The 21137-nt window shown below is 37.2% G+C and overlaps 1 protein-coding gene and 1 pseudogene across 2 annotated transcripts in view; both read right to left on the reverse strand.

Moving 5' to 3' along the window:
- The window catches only part of LOC138839326 (putative MAGE domain-containing protein MAGEA13P), a 218636-nt gene that overhangs the window by 77172 nt on the left and 120327 nt on the right, over nt 1-21137 (reverse strand). The window lies entirely within an intron of this gene.
- LOC138839731 (putative high mobility group protein B1-like 1) overlaps nt 1-21137 on the reverse strand; it is a 127994-nt pseudogene that overhangs the window by 65665 nt on the left and 41192 nt on the right.

Here is a 21137-nt window from a genome sequence, read left to right on the forward strand (position 1 = left end):
TAAAATGGATCTCAATAAGCAAACATGTGGGAGGTGATGCACACAAAGTTGCTTGGCTTCAATCTCCCTTCAAGGAAAGCCCAGCCATAGGGGACACATGGACTTCCTTCCACTACAGTGTTTCTACATGAGCTTTAGCTGAGCCACCATCCAGGTTCATTCATGTGTTTGGGAGCTGACATTGCATAGCAAGATGAGAACACATGTACTCCAATAATGGCCCACAACTCACTAGATATGACTATGGACAGACTAAATCATGGATGTTTCCCCCATCTGCCAAATGGATGTTTGAATAGTACTTACTTACAAAACTAGAGGTCATGAACCATGTACTCATTCAATTCCTTATTTATTCAACGATAAATGAGTTTCTAATCTGTGCAAGCACTGAACTAGCAACTGAGAAACCAAATAAATGAATGAAATGCAATATAAGAATTTATCTTTCAACATAGTCATGATAGAGAGATAGAGAAAACACTGACAATATACGTGGAAAGTCTATAGTCAGCATGAGTTCAGGATGCTTTAGCAATCCAAATAAAGAACATCTCTTTCATATTGTTAAAGGGGGATTTCTTTAACATGAGTAAGTTTGATTTTCAGAGATTCATGGGAGTTTACTTAATGGATCTGTTTAGAATTGGAAATAAATTTATGAAGTCATGAAAGCATTACATTGAAAGCATTACATTGAATAAGGCATACCCAACAGTTCAACAAGGATTATGTGGTCGAGACAGGACTATTTCCTGGAGCACTAAGGAAATGGGAGATTTTAGTGGGGAACCAATCAGATTTGTCTTTATATCAGTGTGTCCTAATGTGCCATCTGGGAGTTACTAAAAAGTAAAACTTCTCTAGCCCCCCCTCCTTCAGACCTGTTAACTCAGAATGTCTAGGAGTGGGGATTAGCAATCTGTGTTTTAACAAGCCCTCCAGAGCATTCTGATATGATTCTAAACTTTGAGAATCATGCATCTAGTACTCTGGCTACCACAAAATAAAATGGGTTAGTAAAGTTGAAAGGACGCAAGACTAGCCTTGGGGGAAGAGTTAAGGAGGTGTTGTGATAATTCATTTGAAAGAGAGTGTGGGCACTGAAGATTCTACTCTTAAAATTAAGGTAATTCTTGATCAAAAACAATTCTTACTAATTCTTGGAAATTTCACTGGCCCCTCCTGTACTTTTTGATGAATTTCTTTTCGCTGGTAAAATTTTCATAAAACACTGTAACAACTGCTGAAAAGAACATCTTTAGATTTAATCCAATTGGCTTTGCTTATGATAAAATAAAGGGAATTGGAGACCTGGCTTCTCAATACTCTTTACAAAACCTTTAGTTATGATACTTTACCTTTACACCAGCTATTATCTCTGCTACTATATTAATCAGCTCATGCTGCTCTAACAATATACCACAAATGGAGTGGTTCATCGACAGATATTTAGTTTCTAACATTTCCAGAAATCTAAAGTTTGAGATTGGGATACCAAAATGGCAGGGAATTTTATTCCATAGTGAAAACAAGGTTTTTCTAAGAGTGAACTCTATGGACTTAGGGTGATAGCTATGTTTGTGTGTAAATTCACTGAGTGTAGTAAGTGTACACTGTGGTGTGGAATGTAGACACTAGAGGAAGTTGTGTTGGTAGACCTAGTTGGGGAAGGGTTACTTGGGAACTGCATACTTTCTATTCAATTTTTCTAAGACCTAGAAATGTTCAATAAGTGTTTCTTTTTTTTTTCTTTTGTTGTATGCTAGTCCTAGGGCTTGAACTTGGGGCCCGGGCACTATTTCGGAACTTTGTTGCTCAAGGCACAGCTCCACTTAATTTCAGTGAAGTCTCATGGGCCTTTCTCCTTAGGCTGGCTTTGAACCACTATCCTCAGATCTCAGCCTCCTGAGTAGCTAGATTACAGGTGTGAACCACTGGTATGTAGCAAGATAGTGATTCTTAAAAGAATATTTTACATGTTCAAGCCAAAAAAACTTTTAAGGTTTCTAGGCAACTTGTACCTAAAAGTGAACATGTATCTCAGAAATGATTCGGCTACTAATATTTTACCCAATCATTTTTTATAAAATGGTACATGGTGTAGACACTGGAGAAGTTGGTAAATTGGTATTGTGATGTCTTGGACATGGTGACTGTAGTATGCAAAAGCACTCCAGGTTAAATAAGTGTTGAAGTGCTATGTAAACAAATCAAACTCGCCGGGCGCTGGTGGCTCACGCCTGTAATCCTAGCTACTCAGGAGGCTGAGATCTGAGGATCGCGGTTCAAAGCCAGCCCGGGCAGGAGAGATCATGAGACTCCTATCTCCAATAAACCACCAGAAAACCGGAAGTGGCGCTGTAGCTCAAGTGGTAGAGCGCTCGCCTTGAGCTGAAGAGCTGAGGGACAGCGCCCAGGCCGAGTTCAAGCCCCATGGCCGACAAACAAACAAACAAACAAAAAACAAATCAAACTCATCTCAGAGCTCTCAAAATACCAGTGTTGGGGATGAATGCTCAGGAGCAAGAATATTTTTTAAATATATTTTTATTGTAAAGATACTGTACATAGAGGTTGCAGTTACATGAGTAAGGTAATGAGTCCATTTCCTTTTGAGCATTGTTACCCCTCCTTTGTTTTTCCCTTACCATCCCTTCCATCCCCACCTCCCCAACTCCTCCCGCTCCCTCCACCCTGGCCCAAACTTGTAAAGTTTGTTTTCAACATAGTGTCTTGTACATCTCATTGTTACAATGGGTCAACCTGTATCCTTGTTTCAGCATTTTGTTATTTCCCTTCCCCTCCCCAAATTAGAAAAATGTATAAAGAAGATGCAGAGGAATCAAATTCCATGAAAACATGGGTTATACCATGGGGGAAGAACATACAAAAGAAACAAAAAAATCACATAGTATATTTTAAATACATTAAAAACAATAGCAAGGAGAAAAACAGTTGTGTCCCTCTCTTGGGGTTCATTTCACTTAACATTAACTTATCTGGCCTTTTCTGCGTATTCTAGACATATACTAGTTACTGCAAATAAGGGAAACCATGGGACCTATGTTTCTTTGGGCCAAGAGCAGGAGTATTTTAAGAAGTCTTTCTCTATCATTTTGTCAATGAAATTGTAGAATATATTTTTGTAAGTACAGCTGGAGATATGAGAACCACTAAAAATGGTCTTCATACAGTAGCTGTAGGATTGAAAATTTGAATTTTAGAACAAATATACTGGGACCAGAAAAAAGAATTTTAGGTTCTCTAAAAATAATTCATGGAACCACCTAAGAGATTATTGCAATGCAATAGATGAAGACAGTAGGAAAATGCTAAAGCAGAAAGAATTACCCATTCTGCCATGGAGTAGAGGCCAAAATAGAGTTTTCATGGAGCCTGTACAGGTTTGATTACCCATTATATTTTCTGTATATAGTCCCAGAGGGGAACCTCAAGGAAGATTTCAGAAATTCTGTTCTGTGTATTAAAGTGGATAATTGTGTGTAGCATGAGTTGGCATAATGATGCTCTGAACCATCTTCATGTAGAAGTGTGTGGGGTGCTTAGGTCCTGTTGTCCACTTCTATAAGCTATGCTTATTGTGTTTCTATGGCAACAACGCCTCTGCAGCTGCTGCTATTTCAAAGTAATTGATTGAGACACCACATTGCAATTTCAAGGCTCCTGAAATCTGTCCTGTACTTGTTTCATAAAGGTGATTATTGCTCCTTTAGTATTCATTCTAGCTGCATAGAATCAAAAGGGGAACTGTTTCTTAATAAAAACAAAGGCAAGTTATTGGTTGCCTGAGAAGAATATGATGTCAAGTGGATTAGAGGAGCCTGGCTTCCTGTCAGTTCTCTGATTATCTGTAAACAGTAGCCAGTTCTGCAAATATTTTCCCATTAGCTCTTTGGTACCAACTTCTTGTTGAGCTGGATACTGCTCAAAAGGTGTCTTTTTGTACTGATTTTACTAGTTTAACGGATTATTTTAAAATCAAACTGACAAAAAGGGTTGAATACTGGGACTTAGACACTTTACCCTAGTTTTTATACTCTGTTAGGATTTTTAAAAGCCCAATCCCAGGCCAACATGAGCATTGCTCCAACTGCATCTCACACAGGTCATGGGAAGATATCTGAAAATTCCAATCAATATGATTAATGATACTCACAGCAAAACCAGTGTATGACGGTGGAGAATTCATTGCAGTAAGAGTCTAATCATTGAGGTTTGCCACCTTTCTTCGCCACCAATTCATTGTACAATCTTAGACAACACGCTTTGTTCCTCACAATGTCTTATCCTACATGTAAAATGGGAACGCAAATGCATGCAATATTTGTCTCACTGGGACATTTTGAAATAGTTTTAATCCATTTTCATGCTTGAGGACCACTGTTGCTTTAGTCTTTTATATGCTCATTCTTTCCATGGCAAATACCAACCTATATTTCTGCTAGGTTCTGGGAAACTGCTGTTTTTGTGGAGATAGTATGATAGTACTATAAATAGTGTGATTATAAATGAGGCACGAGACAATAAAGGTTCAGGGCGTTATAAATGCAGGATACTGTGAACTTTTTGTGAAGGCCCTGTGAGATAGGCAAACAAACAATAATAATCCCCAAATCCCAGATGAGAAAACTAAAGTTTAACAGTTAAAATGATTCATAAAAAAACAATGATTTTTCTGAAATCCAATAGCTAATCAATGATAGGGGACCTGCACTCACTCCCCTTGACACTTTGATATAGTGTTGTTTCCAGTGCAAAACACTGTCTCGTGTTTCCTAAAACAATCTAAATGTATTATCACAATGATACATTGCCAATGTAGGACATAATCTTGACCAGTCAACAGTTCTAAGATAGGATTTATAAAACAGCTGATAATAACAGGAATAATGTAGAGAAACTGAATATATACTTGTAATAAAGTACACAATCACATGATAAAACATCACAAGAGATAGAGATATGATAATCTCCTTAGATTATAGAAACATCAGCCCCCAAATACATTGGAAAGCTAACGAGATTGTACAATAGACCTAAAATGAAGCTATGTGGTGCTTATCCGAAGGAGGCTTAGCTCAAAGGCTGACATTATTGAATCTAATCACACTATGTTTACATATTAAGGACATGACATATTTTACATGCATATGTATTGGAGAGAGTAATAAGCAAAATGGAATTGTGAGTAAAAATGAGCAAGCTATTAGGGTAAGATTATGGCATGATTTCTCCCCTTTAAGTAATATAGCCCTGTTTGCAGAAGTGAATGGTTAATTAAAGAATAAAAGTGAAGGATTTGGTAAGAGAAGGAAAGAAACTTATCTTCCAGTGATAAGAATGACTGTGAGATGAGTGGGGATTTCAGATGACAAATCATAGGGATGACAAATTATGCTTTTGAGGGTTAAGGAAGGTAAGCAGAGAACCTTAATGTATTCCTAAACCAAGAAGAGAAACCTAGTCACAATTACAATTAAGGAGAACATATACTTTATTTTTTAAATTTTCTTTTCTTTTCAAGGTAATGTAAAGAGGGGTTACCATTGTATATGTAAGGTAGTGAATACATTTCTTGTCAAACGTTGTTACCTCCTCCCTCATTTTTCTCCCACTTAACTGCCCCCAACCCTTCTTCAAGTGGAAAAATTAATTTCCAATGCAACACAGATAATCACAAGGCAATATGTTGGAAAATACACTTTAGTTCTCCATTTCCTATGGGCATGGCCATTTGCACATACTTCCGTTACTTTCATCAATATCATCAAACTACTATTTTCGGTTCTAATCATTTACAAATCACTTTGTAATGAACATTCTGATGTAATACAGCAATTCTGTCAGGTGATAAGCCTTTATTGTGTAGCATATAAAAATTTAAAACTGAATCTCAAAGAGGTCAAAAATGTCCCCAAGGTTGCTCAGCAAGTAAATGTAGGATTCTAGCTATTGCAATACTCAATCTAATGAACAATTCTGACATTATAGCAGATACTAATACTCAATCTAATGAACAATTCTGACATTATAGCAGATCCTAACTACGTGATATTTTGATTGGCATCTCCCTGAGGAAATTTTAGGGACTTGCCTTCATTTCATTAGCAACACATTTTCAAGTCATATCTTAGGGTTGGTTGCTTCTGAAAAGATTTCCACAGATGGCTAAACCCATCTATTTCATTTTCAATTCTTATTATCCAAATCAGAGTGACACTGCCTGACCTTGTCCCCTTAGTCTGGAGAATCATCCTATAAGGAAGCTTGTAACTGTCTCTTCCTGAATAATTTGCCTACAAATTTAAGGGAGGGAAATTATTTTAATGATGAGTCTTGAGTGTGCCCTCTGGTTCACCTTTTGGTTACATGCTGTTTTCCCTAATGATGAAGCTTGCCTGATGCCTAGAAAAACACAATTTAAGCTCTGTAATCTCTTTCTTGCCCCACTGACCACACTGAAGACTTTTCAATATTTTCTTATGATTTCTTCTCAGATATTTAGACATAAGTATCCTGTCCATTTATCAACATTATTTGCAGCTGTTGAGAACAAATGACACTTCTGGAGGCAGAGATTATGGTAAGGAACTGGTGTCCCCAAATGGCTAATTAGTCTTATTACCACACTGCAGGAAGTCAGGCCAGATCACTTTATAGGTGTTTAGAATATGGTTTGTTATTTATTGTCAGCTTTACAGGATGCTCAGTGCTGTGCTAGCCAGTCTGGTTGATGTCAATTCTTATACTACAAGATTCGCCTCCATCAGTCTGACTGGGGAGAGGTTGCATGTGGAGGAAGCACAATTGCTCCTAGAGCAATGTGGTGTTTGATATCTTTATTCAGAAGTCAAAGAACACTCTGGTCTCATCATTACATTCTAATCAGGATATTAATGTGATAAGTTCCCATGTGTGGGATTTTTCTTCTTGGGATTCTCCCTGGTGAAGAATGAGGGTTTTATTTTATCTCCTTTCATTGATAAAACTACTCATAGAACTTGAGCAGGAAACAACATGGCTACCCAGGGACAAACACAGGAGAGTTCATCCCAATTTATTAGAATATGCTCTTGGAACATGATGTATCATCAAGATAACCACAGGATAATTTGACGACAGGGAAAGAAATACAAGAAGGCTCTTGATTTTTTCCCAGGTTTTGAAATTGCTAACGTTTTGAAATTTTTGGAAGCCATTTTGAGGATAGCTTTGATATGATTAAAAACTAAATGGAAAGGCATGGGGACGGGAAGGTATATGAAAGAAAGTTAATAAAGATGCCTATATTTGGCATAATGCAAGATAGTACAAGGTATTTACTGCAAACTAGACAAGAACTTAGAATTGTAAGAAGGGCTGGACAAAACATAGCTGAGCACTTATTAAGTACCAAGCACTCCATTAGGGGATTTTCATCTAAAAATTTATCAAAACTAGTTAAGTTGGTGCTTTTTTTGGTTGGTCATGGGGCTTGAACTCTGGGCTTGTCCCTCAGTTCTTCAGCTCAAGGCTAGCACTCTACCCACTTGAGCCACAGCACCACTTCCGGCTTTTTCTGCTTATGTGGTGCTGAGGAATCAAACCCAGGGCCTCACGCATACAAGGCAAGCACTGTACCACCGGGCCACCTTCCTAGCCCCTTAAGTTGGTCCTTTTATCATTACTTTATGCACAAACCTCAGTTTCTTTATCTAGAAGTTATATATTTAAGATCATGCATAAAGTGAGAAGTAGAGAAGATTCCAATTCATATCTTATTCACTCCATGGCCTTTTCAGCGATAGTTCTGGAGATATTTCACATTGCTCCAAAGATAAATGATTAAGTTTTCCTCTGGATGTTTTATTAAAGTACATTATATGCATGTATATAAATATCACAAGGAAAACTACTGTATGATTCATGTACTGTATGATTAATGTAAAAGAATCACATTTTTTTTTATAAAAAACAGCTAGAAGAACTGTGGATTATCTTGTAAAGAGTTTTCTTGCTCTTTAATACCTAAGAAGAAACCAAAAGTATCCTGGCTGTGTTTCATACCTCTTTGTCTTCAAAAGCTTTATGCTTTCTGTCAAGAAGCTGGGATTGCTAGTCCTTACCAAATATAACAATGGATGAGAATTGGAGATATTCTAAAATTCTGCCCCTTCTGGTTTTTGTCTCTGAATGATGTCAACCAAAAATAAATGTAAGGGACACTGAGATAAAGGAGATATACGCCAAATATTCTGATTGGCTGAATAGCTTTACTCAAAAATTAATACTAGTCTGTCTCCTGGTCTTACATGGAATGAAGCTTTATAGCATAGTGAGAATTTTCTATTCAGAGGAGATTGTGAGGACCTTGTGTTTGGAAAGCCATATGACCTGCTTCTAAGTATACTTTACAAAGCATCTTTCCAACCTGCAAGACTGAAATTTTATGTACACATTTACTGTTTTATACACCTCATCCCTGCTGATGCATTCAATAACCCATGCCCTTTCTTGGCTGTAACAAGTCTGCTCATGAAGTAGTTTATTACTGTTTTCAATGATAGCCCAATGAAAAGGTGAACTCTTTTCAAATAACTCTGGATAAAAGCTTCCTGTGACTTCATACGGGTTTGGGTAAGCCTGAAGTGATCATTTCTTCTTTTGTTAGTGATAAATCCTCCACTTCCATTTCTCTGTTTCTCTAATTAGTTCACCATACACTTCAAGGACTAATAATCTAATGGCCCAAGATGAACACATACCTGGGAAAGTGTAATAACATGTTACAGCTGGTATCAAAATGATAATAGCCAAACTAAAATAGTGACCTATGACTGATACTTTAAAATGTGAGCAAGAAAATAAATTGTAGTAGTATTGAATTATAATTAAAAGCCTACAGTAAATACCTATGACACCATATTGATATAAAGAAATGATTGAATGAGTGAAGTAAGTGAAGAGACCAATCTTCCTCAGTAAAAATGTAGAAGCAAGAAGGCAAATACAAACTCATTATTACAATACTATATAGATAAAGGATGAAGCCTTACTTCAAGGAGAAATTGAATATAACCTCTAATCCTTCACCAAAATATTATTTATTCTGGTGGTCCTAACAAATACCTGCAAAATCCCTGAAACTCCTCTATCTAAGGAAGCAAAATATTATTCTGCTTCTCAGTGTGGACTGGATTTAGTAACTTACTTCTAACAAATACAATATAGAAATATGACATTCTGAAAAATACCTGACCAGTACTCTTCAAAAGTGTCAGTAATCAAAAAGGAAAGACTAAATCACTAATGTAGATTGAACGAGACATAATGGCTAGAGGTAACATATAATCTTTGATTTTATCCTGGAATGAAGAAGAATATTGGTGGAAAAGCTGGAGAATCAAAATAAAGTCTGTAGATCACTTAGCAATATTGAAATCATGCCAATTTTTAATTTTTATTAGTTAGGTATCTTTATAAAATGTTAATACTTGAGAATATTGACACCTTTATAAAATCACTTTATAAAATAAAACCTTTTACAAGGACTAGAGGTCATTAAGTGTGGTTAAATATGCCTTAGGAAGTGGAGGCAGGAGAATTGTGATTTTAAGGCTAACTTGTGCAACATAATGAAATTTATTTTTTAAATAAATGAAAAAGGGAAAGAGCTGGGATGTAGGTCAATGGAAGAGTGTTTGCCTATTATACACAAGATCCTGGGTTCCACCTCCGACACTGACATTTTTTCTAAGTATTAGAAGTGCATGGAAAATAGAAGCAGGCTTTGAATATTACTGGAGAGTTTCCTGAAGAACATATAGCTTGAGTTTTAAAAGATAACCGATTTCACAAGATAGACAAGGAGAGAGAAACCTGCAGATAGAGTGAGTCTTTCTCAAAGCTGCACGTGTATAAAGTAGCTAAACAGTTTAGAGGAATTTATCTACAGGATTTGTGATTTCTACCTGTTGAACATACTTTCCTGGTGTTCCAACTGTAACTGAGAGTGGCCTTTCATCAAAGGTTAAACTCACCATTTAAAGATATAGATTGAACTTCCCTGCTTGTTCTAATTTCTCTGTGGGGTATATATGCTTTTAATCTCTATCTGTGTTTGCTCACTGACAGCAGTCATTTTAACAAGTGGAGAAACTGTAAATGTGTGGCAAATTAAAATAAAAATCTAATGATCAGGATTTGCCATTTGAATAATCTCTTTTGCATATAATAGCCAAGTTATTAAGCTAATTTCTGATGCCTTCAAATAATAGTAAAACTCTTCTCAATTACACTGATATGTTTACTAGAATGATGTTGCTGGATAATCATGGGGTTGAGGATATAGTAGATAGGGATACATGACTAAAACAGGATGTAAGGCAAATGATTTATGTTCCAAATCCCTTGTCACTTTGGTCTCAATTGTGACATGTATAAAAGGAACCCTTGTAATTTCCTTCAAGCCTCCTCTTCCTCCTCTTTTCATCATCTCACTAAATGAGATCTTTATGTACTCAGTGCTTCAATCAGCAAAACCCATGATCAGTTCCTGGGATTGCCACAACTAAATTATCTTGGGAGTCCAACCAGTTCTGTGTATCTCAACTCTTCTCTATAGGTCAGGGTACCATTATCTCTTTCTTGAAGTACAGCAATTTTCTCCTCTCTGGTCTTCTCATTGCTACTTTTTCTAACCTACCTTCCCCAGTTAAGTCTCTGCTCTACAAACAGAAAGAGTTATTTTGATATGAATATCAGAATTACCTAGCTCTTCAGGTTCATCATGACCCAGTCTTCAGTTCCTCACTTCACTTTAAATTCCTTAATGATAGGCCCATTGGCCTGTGTAATTACCATTCTGATTGAACCAGTCTGCACTCAAGGCCTCAGTAGCATAGTTAACCATGTTTAGCAAAAATGATGATTTTCTGTGTCAACTTTATAGGCCACTATACCTATTTGGTACATTTGGTCAAGTATATTCTAGATGTTTCTATAAGGATATTTTCAATTCCATTATCATTTAATGCAGTAATTAAAGTAGATCACTTCATAATGTGGATAGGCCTCCTCTGATCAACTTAAGTCTTTTAAAAAGTAAAATGACAGACCTTTCCTGAGTATGAAGGAATTCTACAAAAGGTCTGCTTTCAGATTTATGATGCAATACCAGCTCTTGCCTGAATTTCTGGCCTGCTGACCTGCTAGCCTGCTAGACTTCTCATACTCTGCAACTGTCTAAGCTAATTTTTTTTTTGTCAGTCGTGGAGGCTGAACTCTGGGCACTGTCCATCAGCTCTTCAGCTCAAGGCTAGCGCCCTACCACTTGAGCCACAGCACCACTTTCCGCTTTTTTTCTGCTTATGTGGTGCTGAAGAATTGAACCCAGGACCTCATGCATGTGAGGCAAGCACTCTACCACTGAGTCAACCTCCCAGCCCCTGAGCTAAATTAAACTCTACACCCCTTTGTCTATCTCTCGCTTTCTTTCTTTCCCCTTTCATTTCCTCACTTCCATATATTCTTTCTCCTCTCTGTCTTTTTCTCTCTTTCTGACCATTTTACACTCAGAAATACACACACACACACACACACACACACACACACACACACACACACACACACACAAACACAAACACTTATACAACCTTTCCTTTGTGACTCATTTACATGAGTTAGTATCTTTCTCCACAAGGGTAATATTTCTTCCTAAAGCACAGAGTTGGAAATTGGTATACAGAGTGGATTTCAACTTCCATTTGACCCCTTCAGTAAAGAGCCATTGTATGGTAACTGAGCAGAACAACTGTATGTAAGCATCCTCATTGTATTGATTTAAGCCCTTGGGATTATTCACAAAGTTCATAGCTTTTTGGTCATTTCCTGGTCCTATCTCTACTTGTACTCTCCTCTATTCCATTCTGCATACTTCTGCCAAAATATACATCTGACTGAAATGTTCTTATACCTGAAACACTGATAATTTCACATTTTAAAGGGTAAGTCCCAGATTCTAGAGCATGATACAAGTTATCCCCCTTGAGCTAACTTTTTTCTTGTAGCTTTTTCTTCAAATTATTCTACTTCACATTCTGTGGTCCAATACATTAAATCTTACAATTCTCCATATGCTTACTGCACCTCAGAATTCACTCCTATGGATTTGTCTGCATTGGCATTTTAGACTATCTATACCACTTCTCCTCTCAGCTAAACAAATCTTTATGTCTCAGTGTAAGCAAGATGTTCTGAAGATGTTTATAAGATATTTTTCTCCAGAAAATGTCCTGTTGAGCTCTCCACTGCCATTGTACAATTAACTAATCACATGGAACTTCAACGTGATGCACATGTCTTTCCTTTCCTTACTGAAGGTCAGTAGACACAGATACTTCTCCTTCCTTCACATTGTACTTCTATGCCAGCCGACTGTCTATACATATTATTGGCTCAAGACATCCTTACTGAATGAACAGATGAATAGATGGAAAATTAGCATGCTGGTACCAAAAGTGACTTAATAATTTCTCTTGTTCAATTCCATTCTTAAAACTATGAGAAGATTGGGACCCATCAAGGATAGCTGATGAAACTTAGTGATTTAAAAACAGATCCTGGTTCAGAAACAAAATTTCTCTCCTTTCTATAATCTTTCCATTTTCCTTCACTGGTTCTGGACTTCTCTCTTAAATATCCAAGCAAACTGACAGGTACTTCTCTTGAGAGAATTTTCAATTTATAAATCTCTGTTCAAATGCTTTTCTTCCCTATTTTCTGGCAAGTACCATCTGTCAACTGGTATTTTATGTGAATGGAATAACAGAAGGTTTGTGCTCTTCAGAAAGTGTTAGAAGTTAATACTTCCCGCTGTGATCCATATTTACTTGCTTAAACAGAAAAAAATTCTTTTTCAGCATGAATAAGAAAAATCAACTTGAAGCTTAACTAATTCATTTACAAACTATAGTTCAGTTTGAGGTTGCTTTGATTCTCAGGAAACATTTTATAATATGAGACAAGACTTTAAAAATAATTATTCTCCCCCCCAAAAAAAAACTGTATCAGAACAACGGGTTGGTTACAGACTTAGCTTTGAAGCTATTCAAGAATTTATAAGGGGGGAGGGTCCAGGAAGATGGTGGAGGAGAAGCTGGAGGCTAAGCAAGCTCTCACATAGAAAGCAGTTTTAGTGTTCCAGTGAACAGTCCTAGGCCAGAGAATTATACCAAGTGTGCCGTCACAGAACAGAGAATTTAGCCAGAGAGGGAAAATCCAGGCAAGGAGACAGACCTGAGCACTTGCCGGTAGCTGCGGCTGTGGTGGCTGCAGAGGTGGCAGCGGCAGTGGCGGCTGTAGCCGCTATACCTACAACACAGAGAGTCTGGGACAAAGGTGCCAGACACAGTGGGTGAGCGGATTCTACTCAACACCAGCAAGAATTGACAAGGAGCAAATATCTTCATCCTGCAGATCACAGACCAGAGACAACCCAGGAACCAAGACTCTGGCAAGAGTAGAACCCTGATATCCTCACTCCCTTCCAGGGAGCAGAGGAGGGAAGGCCACCCCTCTGCACCCCTACAGGAGATCTCCATCTTTGATACCGACAAAAGGCCCAGCTCAGCAGCTAGCTCTACCTCAGGCCTTGGAAGAAAACAAAAGAGTCATTTAGCAGGTCAGAGGAATCTAACCTGACCTGCCAAGCTCAGCTCCACCAAGGAGAAAGTCACCCAGCCCAGGCAGAGAAAGCTCCGCCCCCAGAGGAGTGACTTTCTTCACTGGGTAAACAGAGCTAGAGGCTGCGCCTCCCTACAGGAAGTAAACAAGTTCATACAAGATCTAAAACAAAGCGCCAACAAAGAATTAGAAGCCATCAAAGCCAACCAATAAGAAGGAAAAGAAATAAAAAACAAAGTAGAAAGTCTTGACAGTAGGTTAGACCTTGCAGAAGATCGAATCTCGGGGATTGAAGACAGCCTAGATATTATAGAGAAAGAATATACAACTATCCAAGACAAATCCAAGAAATATGATAGATCTATCCAACATTTGGAAGACACTATGAGAAGGCCTAATCTGAGAATAACGGGTGTAAAGGAACATTTAGACATGGAAGTTAATGGTCTAGGAAATCTGTTTAACAGGATCCTAGCAGAGAACTTCCCAAACATACAAAAAGATAGGCCTATTTATATACAAGAAGCTTTTAGAACGCCAAATAGACCAGACCAGAACAGGACATCCCACCCACCGTCACATTATAATCTGCACAGGAGCAAGTCAGACCAAGAAAAAGATCCTTAAAGCTGTCAAGGAGAAAAAAATCAATCACCTATAAAGGGAAACCAATTAGAATCACCTCAGATTTCTCAGCAGAGACAATTAAAGCAAGAAGAGCCTAGAATGATGTATGCCATGCCCTAAAGACAAACAACTATCAACACAGCTAAACTCTCCTTCATAACCAAAGGTCAAATAAAAACCTTCCATAGCAACGAAAAACTGAAACAATATATCTCCACCAAACCAGCCCTACAAAAGATACTTAAAGATGTCCTACACATAGAAAACCAACAAGACCACAATAAAGGCCAAGAAATCACACCCAAACTGAGACTCCAAGAATCATAGGAAGAACCAGTTGCCGCAGCCCCCAAGAAGGTGGATAAAATGGCAGGAACTCCCAAATGCCTCTCAGTCCTATCAACGTTAACGAACTTAACTCTCCAATTAAGCGACATAGACTGTCTAGTTGGATTAAAAAGCAACATCCTTCTAACTGCTGCCTTTAGGAGTCACACCTTGCCCATAAATACAAACACACTTTGAAAGTGAAAGACTGGAACAAAATCTACCAAGCAAATGGCTCCCATAAACAGGCAGGAGTTGCAATCCTAATATCAGGTAAAATAGACTTCAAATTAAAATTAGTTAGAAGAGATAAAGAAGGTTGCTACATACTAAGTAAGGGATCTCTCCTTCAGGAGGATATCACCATTCTAAATATCTATTCACCAAACAATGGAGTACCCAAATTTATCCAAGAAACCCTACTTTCCCTCAAATCTCACAGAGATACAAAGACATTAATTGTTGGGGACTTTAACACACCACTCTCCCCACTAGATAGATCAACTCGGCAAAAACTCAACAGAGAAACCGCAAATCTAAACAGCTGCATAGATCTAACAGATCTCTACCAAATATTTCACCCAGCAGCATCATAATACAAATTTTTCTCAGCAGCACATGGAACATTTTCTAAAGTAGACCACATTTTAGGTCACAAAGCAAACTTGTCCAAATTCAGAAACATTGAAGTTATACCTTGCATTCTCTCAGACCACAGGAATGAAATTAGAACTCAACAGCAAATGTTCATGATATTCAACAAACATGAACACACAAATTACCAGCAAAGGCAGTACTCAGAGGCAAGTTTATAGCTCTGAGTTCCTACATCAACAAATTGGAGAGATCTGAAACCAACAATTTGAGACATCTGAGCCTCCTTGAAAAAGAGCAGCAAGATAAATCCCAATCGAGTAGATGGAATTAAGTAATTAAAATTAAATCAGAATTAAATGAATTAGAATCCAAAAAAAACATAGAATCAACAAAATAGTTGGTTCTTCGAAAAAAATCAACAAAATTGACCTACCCTTAGCAAATCTTATCAGAAAAAGAAGACAACACACCAAAATAAATAAACTCAGAGATGAGAATGGAAACATCACCACAGAAACAACCAAGATTCAGAACATTATAAGGGAATACTTCTCAAAACTTTATGCTAATAAGTTTGAGAACTTGGCAGAAATGGACTTTTTCCTAGCAAATATCGACATACTGAAACTAAACTCAGCTGAGTTAAACCATCTTAACAGGCCCATATCAAGCATTGAAATAGAAACAGCAATAAGAGACCTCCCATCTAAAAAAGCCCAGGACCAGATGGTTTTACAGTGGAATTCTACAAGGCCTTCAAAGCAGAGCTCACACCAATACTCCTCCAACTCTTCAATGAAATTGAAACAGAGAGTTCACTACCGAACTCATTCTACGAAGCCATCATAACCCTCATCCCAAAACCAGGCTATAGACCCATAGAGAACTATAGACCCATTTCTTTGATGAACATTGATGCAAAACTTCTCCACAAAATTTTGGCCAATCGACTTCAACAATTCATCCAAAAACTCATACTCCACGATCAAACATGATTCATTTCAGGGATGCAAGGCGGGTCCACTAAACGCAAATGAATTAATATAATTCATCACATCAAAAAGAACAAAAATGAGAACCACATTGTTATCTCAATAGATGCAGAAAAAGCATTCGACAAGATCCAATACCCCTTTATGATGAAGGTTTTGGAAAAATTAGGAATCCATGGAACATTCCTCAATACAATAAAGGCTGTATATGACAAACCTACAGCCAGCATTATACTTAATGGTGAAAAACTAAAGCTATTTCCTCTTAACTCAGGAACGAGACAAGGATGTCCACTCTCTCCAATTCTCTTCAACCTAGTATTAGAATGCCTAGCTACAGCAATAAGACAAGATGCAAACATAAAGGGGATCCAAATAAGGACAGATGAAGTAAAACTCTTCCTCTTTGCAGATGACATGATCTTGTATTTGAAGAATCCCATGGACTCCACTCTCAAATTACTCAAGCTGATTCAAACCTTTGGCAAAGAAGCAGGGTAAAAAAAATTAACCCTCAAAAATCAATGGCATTTCTGTAGGCCAACAATGAGAAAAGCGTGGCTGCAATCAGAAAAGCAACTCCATTCCTAATAGCACCACAAATAATAAAATACCTAGGAATTAACCAAAGAAGTGAAGGACTTCTATGATGAAAACTTTAAAAATCTGAAAAAGGAAATCAAAAGAGAACATAGAAACTGGCAAAACCTCCCATGCTCCTAGATTGGAAGGATCAACATCGTGAAAATGGCAATACTTCACAAGGCTGTCTACAAATTCAATGCGATACCTATCAATATTCCAACCTCATTCTTCAAGAAAATAGAAGAGGCAACCCAAAACTTCATATGGAACAATAAAAGACTCCTGAATAGCAAAAACAATCCTTAAAAGAAACAACAGTGATGGAGGAATATCAATACCAAATTTCAAACTCTACTACAAAGCCATAGCAATCAAAACAGCTTGGTACTGGCACAAGAACACACAACAGGACCAATGGAATAGAATTGAAAACCCAGAAATGAACCTACTGACCAATAGTTATCTAATCTTCCATAAGGGAGCTAAAATAATAGAATGGAAAAAAGACAGCGCTTCAGTAAATGGTGCTGGCAAAATTGGTTAATTATTCATAAAAAATAAGCCTAGATCCTTGTATATCACCCTGCACCAGAATCAAGTCCAATTGGATCAAAGAAGTCGGAGTCAAAGCAGACACTCTGAAAACATAACAGGATGGAATAGGAGAAACCCTAGGTGTCCTTGGCACAGGCTGAAATTCTCTTAATAGAGACCCAGAAACACAACAAATCAAAGAAAGGTTGGACAAATAGGATTGCATGAAATTGCAGAGCTTCTGCATGGCACATGACATAGATAGCAAGATCAATAGAAAGCTCACGGATTGAGAGAAGATCTTCACTAGCCATACAACGGACAAGGCTCTCATATCTAAAATATACCTGGAACTCAAAAAATTAAATCCCCCAATAACAAATCCTCACAGAAACAACTGCCCAATAAATAAGTGGGCTAAAGACTTAAAGAGAAACTTCTCTGGAGAGGAAAAAAGGATGGCCAATAGACACATGAAGAAATGCTCAACCTCTCTAGCCATAAAAGAAATGCAACTCAAAAAAAACATTGAGATACTACCTCACCCCAGTTAGAATGGCTATAATCAAGAACTCTAATAACAATAGGTGCTGGAGGGTATGTGGCCAAAAGAGAAAACTACTGCATTGTTGGTGGGAGTGTAAACTTGTTCAACCACTTTGGAAAGTAGTATGAAGGTTCCTCAAAAGACTCCACATAGATCTTCCCTAGGACCCAGCAATCCCACTTTTGGGCATTTACCCAAATGATCACAAACAAGACCACACTAAAGCTACCAGCACAACAATGTTTATTGCAGCATTATTTACCATAGCTAAGACATGGAACCAACTGAGATGTCCCTCAGTAGATGAATGGATCAAGAAAATGTGGTATATTTACACAATGGAATTCTATGTCTCCAACAAAAAGAATGACATTGCCCCATTTATTAGGAAATGGAAAGATTTGGAAAAAAATTCTATTAAGTGAAGTAAGCCAGGCCCAAAGAAAGATAGGTTACATGGTTTCTCTTATTTTCAATAACTCACATATGTCTGAGACAAGCAGAAAAAGTCAGATAAGTTGATGTTAGGTGAAATGAACCCCAAGATAAGTATTCAAATGTTTTTGCTTTCATGCAATTGTTTCTAACATATTTATAAGGTGATTTCTTTGTTACTTTTATGTCCCTCCCCCACGGTATAACCCCTGCTTTCACTGTATTTGATGTTGGTATAATTTGTGGAGGGGAAGAGAAAAAACAAATTGTTTAAATAGGGATACAAGTGGACCCATTGCAACAATGAGATGTACAAGGTGTTATGTTGAAAAAGGAACTTTACAACTTTGGCTGAGGGGAGGGGGCGAAGGGGAGGCAGGGGGTGGGGATGGGAAGGGATGGGAAAGGGAAACAAAGGAGGAGGCTACAATGCTTGATAAGAGATGTACTCATTACCTTGCCCATGTAATTGTAACCCCTCTGTACAGTATTTTCACAATTAAAAAAAAGTATTTATCAGGAAAAATGGATTATGTGAACTGCATAAAAACCTCTATTAGACAGATAAAAAAGCTCAAACAATACGGCAAATAACAAATGATTTTTGAAAGTTAGTAGTAAATATATAATCTAAAGAATCCATACCAATTCAGGAAAAAAATGGTTAAGACAATAGATAATTAGGCAGTGGGGATAAAAATCTTAGAAAATAAAATGTTGCTAGTAAAAAGAGAAGAAGCACATCAAAGACTATTTGAATTGTTTAGCAAGAAAAGAAATCAAAATTAATACATTAATGGGGTGCCGTTTGTTGCTATTAACTTTATCAAAACCAAAATATTACTGAACATTTGCAATTTTATGGTATGTACCCCCATCACTGGTGCAAACTAGATTTGCAATAAACACTTTACATTTGAGATAGTTAACATACTTTTGAGAGTTTAATCTTATGAAATAATTCAAAGAGAAGGAAAAGACATGATAGCCATAAAATGTTTATTTATAAATATTGTCTGCTGAAGAAAAAAGAGGCACCTAAATATTTAATGCAAGTAATTTATCTAGCAAAGCAGCAATTATCTAAATGATGACACATTATGCAGTCATTGTAATTATCATTTGAAAGACAATGTAAATGACATAGAAAATACCCATTACACAAAAAGTTTAAAAAGGAGAAAGTGAGACTGTTACCATGGTGTAATCATGGATATGAAAAATGTCATTTTTAAGGGAGTAATTCCTATTTCTCTGTCCTCATGTTCCCATAAGAGAGAGTTTGCTCTACTCTCAGGAGGCAGTAGCGTCAGAAAGACATTTAAAAGCCATGTCATTATTTCTCACTTTTTCCTCTGATAGGAAAGAAAAATTATTATGATTGGCAAGGTAGGGAAAGTACCACTAGGTACAGACATCCATCTTTTTTCTTATTTGTTTTATTTTGAGGACACATGCTCTCCTTTCTACTCTTGTTTTCTATATGGCTAATACAGTTAGATTAAGGCCTACAATCTACAATAAAACTGGAAATCTTTCCTTTTGTCCTTCTAGTTTCTTCTCACTCAGTGTATTCCATGTGGGTAAGCAAATGTGGAAATTTACATATGGCTAGCTGAATAAATGCAAAAAAGAAGCTAGTGAAAAGCCAATTTTCTCCATAAGTATGAGGAGAAATAATTTGGAACCCTCACTTTGACAACCAGTCCACAAATATTCAATTGACCTAACCACTGTGTCTAGTCAGTTCTCTATTGCTTTCAGAAAAAGAATATTAGGAAATCAGATTCCCCCCTGCCCAACATACACTCCAATTCGCCTGTCTGTGGTTCTAGAATGCAATCATGCATGTTGAATTGTTATTGAGAAGATATATTGGGTTTAAATTCTTTCCATTTTGATTCCTTGCCTTTGTATTACTCTTGTTGAATATATAAACAACTTTAAATCCCAGCCAGATAGTAACTACTTCTCCTGCACTTAGTCCAAGCAATGCTAGAAATCACTTTTCTAGGGTTTTTACAAGTTTTATGTGGACAATCAAAGTCTTAGAGGTAGTGCTCAAGGAACCAGTCATTGGTTAAAAAATGTGGGAAGCTAGTGAAGATCTTCTCCCAAACTGTGGGCTTTCTATTAATCTTGCTAGCTATGTCCTTTGCCATGCAGAAGCTCTGCAACTTCATGCAATCCCATTTGTCCAACTTTTCTTTGATTTGTGTGTTTCTGGGTCTCTATTTAGGAAAATTTCAAGGGTCTCATATCTAAAATTTACTTGGAACTCAAAAAATTAAATCCCCCAACAACAAATCCTCACAGAAACAACTGCCCAATAAATAAGTATGCTAAAGACTTAAAAGAGAAATTTCTCTGAAGAGGAAATAAGAATGGCCAATAGACATATGAAGAAATGCTCAACCTCTCTAGCCATAAAAGAAATGCAACTCAAAAAAACATTGAGATACCACCTCACCCCAGTTAGAATGGCTATAATCAAGAACTCTAATAACAACAGATGCTGGAGGGGATGTGAACAGAAGGGAACCTTACTGCATTGTTGGTGGGAGTGTAAACTTGTTCAACCACTTTGGAAAGCAGTATGGAGGTTACTCAAAAGACTCCACATAGAGCTCCCCTATGCCCAGCAATCCCACTTTTGGGCATTTACCCAAATGATCACAAAGACCATACGAATGCTACCAGCACAACTATGTTTATTGCAGCATTATTTACCATAGCTAAGATATGGAACCAACCCAGATGCCCCTCAGTAGATGAATGGAACAAGAAAATGTGGTATATTTACACAA

Source organism: Dipodomys merriami, unplaced genomic scaffold (assembly GCF_024711535.1).
Source record: "Dipodomys merriami isolate MVZ:Mamm:240054 unplaced genomic scaffold, mDipMer1.0.p SCAF_3, whole genome shotgun sequence".
Classification (NCBI taxonomy): Eukaryota; Metazoa; Chordata; class Mammalia; order Rodentia; family Heteromyidae; genus Dipodomys; species Dipodomys merriami.